This window comes from Gavialis gangeticus, unplaced genomic scaffold (assembly GCF_001723915.1).
Source record: "Gavialis gangeticus isolate Ggan-Ray unplaced genomic scaffold, GavGan_comp1, whole genome shotgun sequence".
NCBI lineage: Eukaryota > Metazoa > Chordata > Crocodylia > Gavialidae > Gavialis > Gavialis gangeticus.
The window spans coordinates 49,367,370-49,376,267 of NW_017729022.1; the positions used below are offsets into that span (position 1 = coordinate 49,367,370).

At 38.9% G+C, this 8,898-nt stretch overlaps 1 long non-coding RNA gene across 1 annotated transcript; it reads right to left on the reverse strand.

Annotated features, from left to right (window-relative positions):
* Positions 1–6,327: 6,327 nt before the first annotated feature.
* Positions 6,328–8,898, reverse strand: LOC109295806. The gene is made up of 2 exons (XR_002096844.1): positions 8,142–8,898; positions 6,328–6,723 (listed from the first exon to the last, which is right to left on the reverse strand). It is a non-coding gene; the product is annotated as an uncharacterized LOC109295806 (long non-coding RNA).

Consider the following 8,898-nt stretch of genomic DNA (forward strand, 5'->3'; position numbering starts at 1 on the left):
GGACTAGCCTCCAGGGGATAAAATCAGAAATTTATGCAACATGAGTTTGGCTGCACCAAGGCAGTTTCAAAGAGGTTAAAGCCAGAGGGGATCATTAGATCATCTAGTCTTGTCTAATCATCACAGAGCATTAAATTTCACCTCTTAAGTTGAGGCCAATGAGAGCTTAATAGAAACATAAGGAGAAGTTGGTCAAATAGATCTGGGATACTTTCCAATCCTGTCACGGAGGGTGTCTTTTTTTTTGGTGCCGTGCTCCTTGAACAAGCTTTAGATAAAGTGCCCCAGGCTACTGGAGCATGGTAATTACCACACTCCAGCAGACTTGATTAATCTGTAATCAGTAATTCCAGCGCATTACAGCAGCCTCTTGTGTATAGGCACCCACAGATTTCAAACAGAAATTCCATAGCAGTAGTCTGAGTTCTTTGCAGCAGAAAAAACTTTTTTCTGTAGTCAAAAAAAAGAATGAAAACTGTCATTTCCAGGGAGGCATACCATGAGTTTATCCAGGGATGTCTGGAATCTAACAAGTCTGAGAACTGCTGCACTAGAGGAAAATAAGGTTGGCCCTGAATAGGCCTTCATTTTTAAGGAAAGACCATTCTCAAAATACAATGTGGGAATTTCCATGTCTATGGAAATAGTATGAAAAATACAGAGAATATTCTTAACAATTAAGCATGGATAAAAAGGAAAATAGCTTTCTATTTAGACTTGTGATGGCATAGTTGTTTTCACTGTTCCTGAGTCTCATTAGCATACAGCCCTCATATACGGACCCTGTCACACCTATATCTGCTGATTCTAAACTGTGTTAGGTGTTTTCCCCCACATATTCTTAAAGATAGGTAGGACTTTCCTGCTAACTTAATTTTAGACTGTGCTTTTTTATTTTCCAACACTACAGATTTTTACCATTTTCCCCTTCTTTCCCGTTCACCCATTACTATTTACCCTTTAATTCTTAAAGATAACAGATAGTGAATAATTGGATTTTTGTGTTTTAACTTCCTTAAGGTGATTCACTTATAATACAAGATGGATTTTTGCTGTCTTTAGTCTATAGAGAACACAGGGTAATAGGCTCCCAATTTAAAATGTACAAAATAATGAAAAAAATAATATTCAATCCAAGCATTAAATTCAATGAATTTTACTATTACAATTTAGAAAAGTTCTGAATTCTGTTAATGCAATTATAGTATTTAGACTGCTGTGCTTGATGGAAAACATACATAGAAGTTGGTTGTATGAAAAGCATGATTGATCTGGAGCTCTGACTTGTTTCAGAAGGAAGAAGCAAGTCTGCTGTGCCCTATTTAATTGACTGATGCAAGGTATAGTCTAAATGAGATTTTATACTCAATATGCTACAGTTTGTTAGCTTTTCCTATCACAAAAGGCAAAGTCATAGAACAGAAGTAGCCAGAAGAACCTTACAGTTCTGATAGCTTGTTACTGTAAAGATCAAATAAGTAATGACAAATACAGGGAATACCTGATTCTTGTGATAAATGTTCACATTTTAAGAAGGATCCCCATCCTTCAGCTGTTATGAAAGTGCATGTATAAAACTCTCAGGAACATACTGCAATAGTTTCATGTTCCACGTTCACAAGAAGCTCTGCAAAGAGGCTTCGTAGAAGCAGAATCCAAAGGTGAAATTTGGAGCCTACTGCAGTTAATGAGAATTTTGCCTTTTATTTTGGTAAGGCCAGGATTTTGGCCCATGACTTCACTGTATGAGAATTTATCAGTGTGCCATTAAAGATGCCCTTTTCTTACCCAAGGGCAGGGTGAATTTACACTGCTGTAAAAGGTGAGCCTACAGCTTCTGTAGACATACCCAAGCTAACTTTTTTTATGCGAGCTAGCCAGTTTAATGACAGTATAGCTGTAACACCACTGGGCTTAGTACAGGAAACAAATCCCACCTAGTACCCTGACTAAATGCTCAAGCAGTTCGCCCGGGGAGTTTAAAGTTGGTCCAAATGTGCATCAACAGCTCCTGTTGACCAGATATAATCACGCTAGCTTTAAACTCTGCAGTGCAGGGCATGTATCTACAGCAGCACAGAGCTCAGCACAGGCTTACTGCTTGAGTGTTTCGTCGGTTAGCGGACGGTGGGGGCAGGAAGCTGCTGTGGGTCTGACTGGCCCCAGCTCAGGCTCAGCAGTCTTCTCTCCCCTCTGCTTTGTATGCAAATATAAGATGAGAGGCTTTTTTCCCTCCTGCTGAAGGGGAAAAAAACCTCATCTTGTATTCAAGTAAATATGGTATATGTAAATGAGTGGTTGCCTCCCTCACTCCTGTATAGGCCTTTCCAGATTCATTCTAATCCTCCATAAATAGGGTGCTTCAGCCAAGAAACAGCTGTAGAGCAGCAAGTGGCTTTAGGATTATTCCTTATGCCTCACTTACCTCCCACTCCAACAACTGTATCTGGTAGCACTCACTGCTACAGAAATGAACATCCCTTTAAATAATGAACACCAGTATGAGCGAAATGAAGCAAAGATCACTAGTCTTTAATGTTTTTTACGTCTCAGTCTTCTGAAGATCCAAGGAAGGCTACCATAATACTCCCAGTAGACACATCTGACAGAAAAATAAACATAAAGGTTTTAAAAACTTGCTGGAAAAGTAAAAAGAAAAAAGAATTAGATCAGAACTCCCTCTACTCCCTTCGTGGGTATTTCTGAATAGACTTACTCTGTTGCCCTGATCAGTGCTACTGAAAAGTTACTGATAAGGTGAGGTAGTTAAATAATCTAAGTAGGGAAACCATTTTGGTAATTTTCAGAAAAGAAAATACTCATTTAAAAAAAATGAGGCACTGGAGCTATTTTCATATGTAAAATGCTTTTTCATGTGTAAAATCTTCTGTATACTTTTTAAGTGTCCTGATTTTTTTTTAAGGGTTTTGTTTTTTAAAGAGCAACCCCAAGAATAATGCATAGGCTTTGCTGGCCACACACATTACTTGTTCAATAGGTTTCATTTACCAGTTTCTCCCATAAGTGTAAAAGATTTTCACACTAAGGGCCTGATCCTGTAGAGAAGAGTTTTGTATGAAGATCCCAGAGCTAATCTATTGTGCAGTATTCAGCACATAAACTATCCCCTGGAGCTTCCTTAGATTTTTTTCATTGCCTGACACAGGGAACTTTGCCACTGATGTAATCTGCTCAAGCGTACAAAGAACTGAAGTAGTTATAGATTCTCATGTACAAATGTATAGTGAGTTAGATCCTCAGCTGGTGTAAATTAGTGTAGCTTCCTGGATTTTAATACAGCCACACTGATCCATACCAGCTGAAACTCTTGTCTGAGTTATCTCTGTATCATTGTACAACACAGATACTTGGATGCCCATGGTAGAGAGTCACAAAAAGAAAGGCTAAAAAGAAAGGAGTACCAAATTAAGCCAAAAGAACAAGCTCTTTTTTCTGTGATTCACTTGTGTGGCCAATAACAGAAGGTTAGGAGTTTCAGGATCAGATCAATAGGGTGAAATCCTGGCTCTACTGAAGTCAAAACTACCATTAGCTTCTACAAAGGCAACATTTCACTCCTCAGCTTTTGTTGGTTTGTGAGTTCCTAATCAAAGATAAAGCTGATTATTGAACATTTGTGTTACTCTTTATCTGTCCCTGCAACAAGGGCTATGAACAGCATGAGTAGGGGCAAAGAGGCACAAAAACAAGAAAATCCCTTAGCAAAGGACTGTCTTAACTACATATACTGTGCTTTTTTAAATTCTTAAGATTTGTAGGTATTTGAAAACACTCTATTTGCTTGCATAGCAGATGTATCTTTTCCCCCAAAATCAACCCCCCAAAAATTGTGGTGCCTGTCTTAAGCAGTAAAACTGATTTCCTGCCTGAAATAGAAGATCCCTATTTTGATTTCTGCTGTACTGTGTAGCAGCAGTAGCCCTACTATTCAGGCAGCTGAGGGAGTCAACTGACTTAATGGTGTATCATTCTTCACTCAACAGGTGTTAACCATAGTCTCGCCTTTTTAATGGTTCTGATGTTCCACGCAATAAGCCAATCTTTGTTTGCCCAATTTTGCTGTCTGCTACCTGTTCCTGGTCTCTCTCCTGTTTCACAGACTTGGAGACTATTTAGCGCTTTTCGCTATCAGACATCTATCCGAGACCAAACTTCAGCAGTAGCTAGGGTTTTAGCTTCAGTTAGGCAGGAAAGGGAGGGTGAGTTAGGTGAAATTAGGCTCTGTTCCTGTTCTATGCAGTTATAATCCTGGGGAAAAAAAATTTTCTTCATTCTGCCTTCCCAAAAACAAGATACAGTAGGTATGGTATATGAGAAAATATGGCACCAAAGTCTTCAGGCATTCCTTCTTTTCACCTAAGATCACCCCTCCAGTACATCCAAAGTTTGTCAGCATCTTAGGCCAAGCAGTTTCTTTCGCCCTTTCTCTGGTGCAGGTCCTGTGGACATCTGTCAATAATTATACAAAGCATCATCCTGCTCTCAGCATTTCTGTAATGGGTGACTGAATGACTTAGCCATTGGCCCATCTAAGTTCACCTAAGCCTATCTAAACCCTAGATACCTCTTCGTGACAGTACTCCTCCAAAGTAACAAATTTCTTTCCTGAGAAGATAGTGTTGAGGTGATATTGTTGCCTCAACATCTCCTGGTCCAGGAGATGTGCAAAAGGCAAGAATTCTTGTGGGTGATATCTTTCATTGGACCAACAGTATGGTTGGTATAGACATACACAGCTTTTCTGGTATCAGTACTGTTCTTCAGTCCTCTGAAGGGCTTCTGTTGAGGATGTTGCATAATAGACTGTTCATGCACAAATTTAAACCTGTTAAAAAAACTAACAAAAATGGAGTTCCTAATCTGATGTGGAAAGCTTCCTCTCTGTTACATTTGAAATTAGGTAAAGGAGAGAGATTTGGGGAGTGAACTAACTGAAGATACATCCTTCTGTTTGACTTCCTCTACAGTAATGTATATTCATTTTTGTAATAAACACCTAAAGAACAAAAAAAAGTTATCTGGACCAGCTAGAGAGAGTGTCTCTGGATGCTGGCACACCTGGGATGATCCTCCTCTGGCTAGTTCTGCCTGAACTAAGTTTGGTTTGTGCCCTCAGTAAACATCAAAGCTGTCACAAATCTGGACCAGAGACTCGATTCTTGGCCCCCTTTCAGTCAGAGTCCTGCACCATATCCAACATCTTATGTAAAACGGTTGTTCCATGGTTTAATGCATCTTTCAGCAGTTTCCCAGAATTCAGACTACTCCACAGCAGATGGTGCTGCAGTCTCTCTATGCCTAAATTGATGTGGCCAGAAAAACAATTTGGAAAGTCTGCTTTGCCTTAGGCATCTTTCCAGATCAAATTTATTCCCAAAGGAATAATTTATCAGACAAGCGAGCTCAGAAGAGAAAATGCTAAAAATAGTGCTGAAAGTGTAAATGCATGACAATAGCCCAGAGCAAACAGAAATCTTGCCTGAACGTATATGTATGGCTTCTCATACATAGTGTATGGTTCTCATACATATTGCATGTATGGTTTCTCATACATATTGCTTAAAAAATGAGAGTGATCAAGCACATATCACATGACAGTGCCGCTGAATTTGGTTACACTGGACCAAATGGTATCCCTTATTCATGGAAGAAAGGGCTACCACAGCCACACTTGCCAGTCATGTCTGAGCTAGACAATCCTGGGCATGGTCATCCTGAGTGAGGAGTTCTATACCCACCCTGCAGCCATAAGAAATAAGACTGCTTGACTGTGGAATCATGCAAATGAAGTCTTCACCCATCATAGGCAACACTCTGGGTACCCTGTGGGAACTTTTTTAACCTCAAAGGCCCCTTTTTCTTCATTCAGGCTTTCAGTTCCTTCACAGAACTGTCAGCTAAAGGACCCTGGAGTTGGGAACCTCATTCATTTTTTCCCAAGCTGTATATCAGCTGCAAAGGAACAGACCTCCTTGAGACCCAGGAGAGGCACTGGGCAGAAAATAGCACAGATGAACTATTCAGGGATCAGCTGTGTCTTAATACACATAATTAAACAAAAGTACAAACTGTTCAGGCTTGTGAGCATGATATTCCATGTCCAGCCTCTGTTTATAATGAAATGAAGGAAGTAATCCTTTGTCTCCTAAACCATTTGATGATTCACAGCATTCTTGGTATGATCCTCATCTGACCATCTTTCCATGGTACTGCTCTAAAGAATGAACTGTCAGGAATCCATCTTCAAGTCCAAATAGTTCAGTGTGACTGAAACCATCTTAAGACAAGAATTAGAACAGCAGTTCGGCTTTCTAATACTCTTATTCTGACCAGAGACCAATGAGTCAGATAGCTCATCATGCTCTCTCTCTGCTTTGTACATTCAGACTTTCTTTGGTGCTGCCCGCTGTACATTCTGCTTTAATTCTCCACATTAGCTTCAGAGCTGACTCTTTGCCACCAACAAAATGGTAATTACCTACAGTTCATCAGGGCATAGGAAGGCTGCATGCACATTATATGCTAGAAAAGCTTGTTTCACAAACATTTACTCCTCCTTTTATTTAAAAAAATAGGGTTACCAACTGAAACAAAAGGCTTTTGAGCTCCTTCAGGTATAAAGTCTTGTTTTTTTTTCTCTGGCAACTTCAAGAACAGCAGTACTGAAATATCATCTGACTCCAGCTGTCCTATCTGTAGGATCTGTGGAGAGAGAAATGAGAGTGTGTATATACATATTTCTCAAAAATATCTGAACATCAAGGGAGTATTTTTCTACAGAGAAATGTGTGCCCTCTTTAACATCCATAAACCAGGTACCTTCTTATGCATTGTGATCTGATCCTTAAAATTCAGTGTATATTTTCCAATGTTTGCTTACAAAGTGCTGTTTCTATGAATGTTTTTGCCAGTGAAGTCATTTGCTAAAATATCACAGAAAGAGAATGCCAGAGGTGAACAGACAGCCAGAGCAAATTCATTTAGAAATGTGAACAAATGTTCACAGGTGCTTTCTGAAACATTTACCTATCTTGAGTGTGTGTTTGTATAGGATTCTACAACATAGAAAAGCCAAGGAACAGAATTTGGCATTGTGTATAGTATCTTTATGCTGTGTAAATTCTATTATTTATATTTGGTTCTCTGTGCCATCAGATTCCACCTTCCATATGCTAGTACTTCTAATTGTAAGTTTATTTTACTTTAAAATGCTAATACATACCCACAAAGCCTATATGAAAATAGCCATTTTGATATGTTTCTATATTAAAAAGTTCTCCAAGTATGTTTCAGAGACCTAAAACGACGCTAACCTGGTGATATCACATTATAAAACAGAAAGCACATCATGAAGTTCACAGAAAATGCTGAGTGCTCTGCTTTACACATTCACACACTAACTACTTCCACTGCCAAGGCTGAAAAACTAATAAAAGTGAAAGACCAAGATAAAGATAATAGTTGCAGTGCTAGACTTGCTGATGACCCTCCAGCTAACCAGCAAGAGAAACCCAGCCAGCAAGAGAAAATAATCCTCATCTATCATCACAATCTTTGCAGGAAAATAAGCTTCTTTCTTGTATTTTATCCTTTAATTCTAGTATCTCCCAATTTATGTGTGCATATGTGTTTCCCCCCATAACAAGTGTCTTTGAAAGTACCAGTGAGTCATAGGAGAAAGGTGATGAAGTATACAGAACCACTAAGGATTCTTAGTTAACACAGTTGCATTCTTATTGAACATTAAGAATAAAGAGCAGCCAAAATAGCAGGAAATGTGTTGGCAACAGATTAACATGAACATTGTTTGGTAAAAATGATTGTTTATTTAATCGAATCATTCTGCTGTTTTAGCAGCTCAGAAGAGCAGGCCAATCCCATTTACACAACTATTTGCTTTTCCCTCTGCTGTATTTATTTACTTTTTAGGAATGATTTAACTCAATCCATGGAAGCATCAGAAAGAACAAAAACAATCTGTGAAATAAACCGACTTTCTGCTTCCTGCAGAGTCAGGCATTCAGTCTTTAAGGGTGTCTAGCACAACCCTTGTTCTCAGCATGCATCTAAAAACTGTTATAATTTGCATGGAACTGAAACTTGATAAACACATTTCTCACCTCAGGAGATGGGCTGGTTGTTTTGCTGCTGTAAGGAGGATGTGGCATGATCAGTAGTACTCATAATGTGTGATTTTAATGAGTTTAGCTAAGGACCTGCCAAAACACAGCAAATGATTAGTAACTGGGGATATCTGAGATGCAATACTGAGCCTCTTTAACCAGGAAAAATGTCTTCTGGACATGGGCAGACAAGGTTCTTTGGGTAAAATGTGATATTTTTTATTAGACCAACTAAATAGTTGGAAAAATTGTGGCCATGGGGTGTTCCAGCAGTTGGAGACTATATCAGGGTACAGAAATGACCTGGCTATGTCCTGTGCTGAGGCTTAAAGAAGTAGGGACAGAGGTTAAGAAAGGCCCAACTACACTGTCTATGTATTCCACTAGGTAGCTGGATAAACCCATTTTATGCCTATTTAGCACAAGAAAACAAATTTACTGTAACCAATAATCTGGACTGAATTCTCTTCACCTCCTCCTCCACTAATTTCATATTACACACGTAAAACACTGTCCTAACCTGCCAATAAATAGCATACTTTTCAGGAACAAAGTAAAATCATTTCCAGCAAAACATGTTATGTTTTTGCCAAGTGCTGTTACCTCCCTCCTCTGTTATGAGAAAGCATTCTCTCTTTTGTTTTTTTGCTTAAAGGGGAAAATACAAAAATAAATCATCCAGTTCCTCCACCCTCATCTTTGTGAATACATTCACTAAAAGCAAGTCAGAAATACCAGTGCATTCTACTTCTGA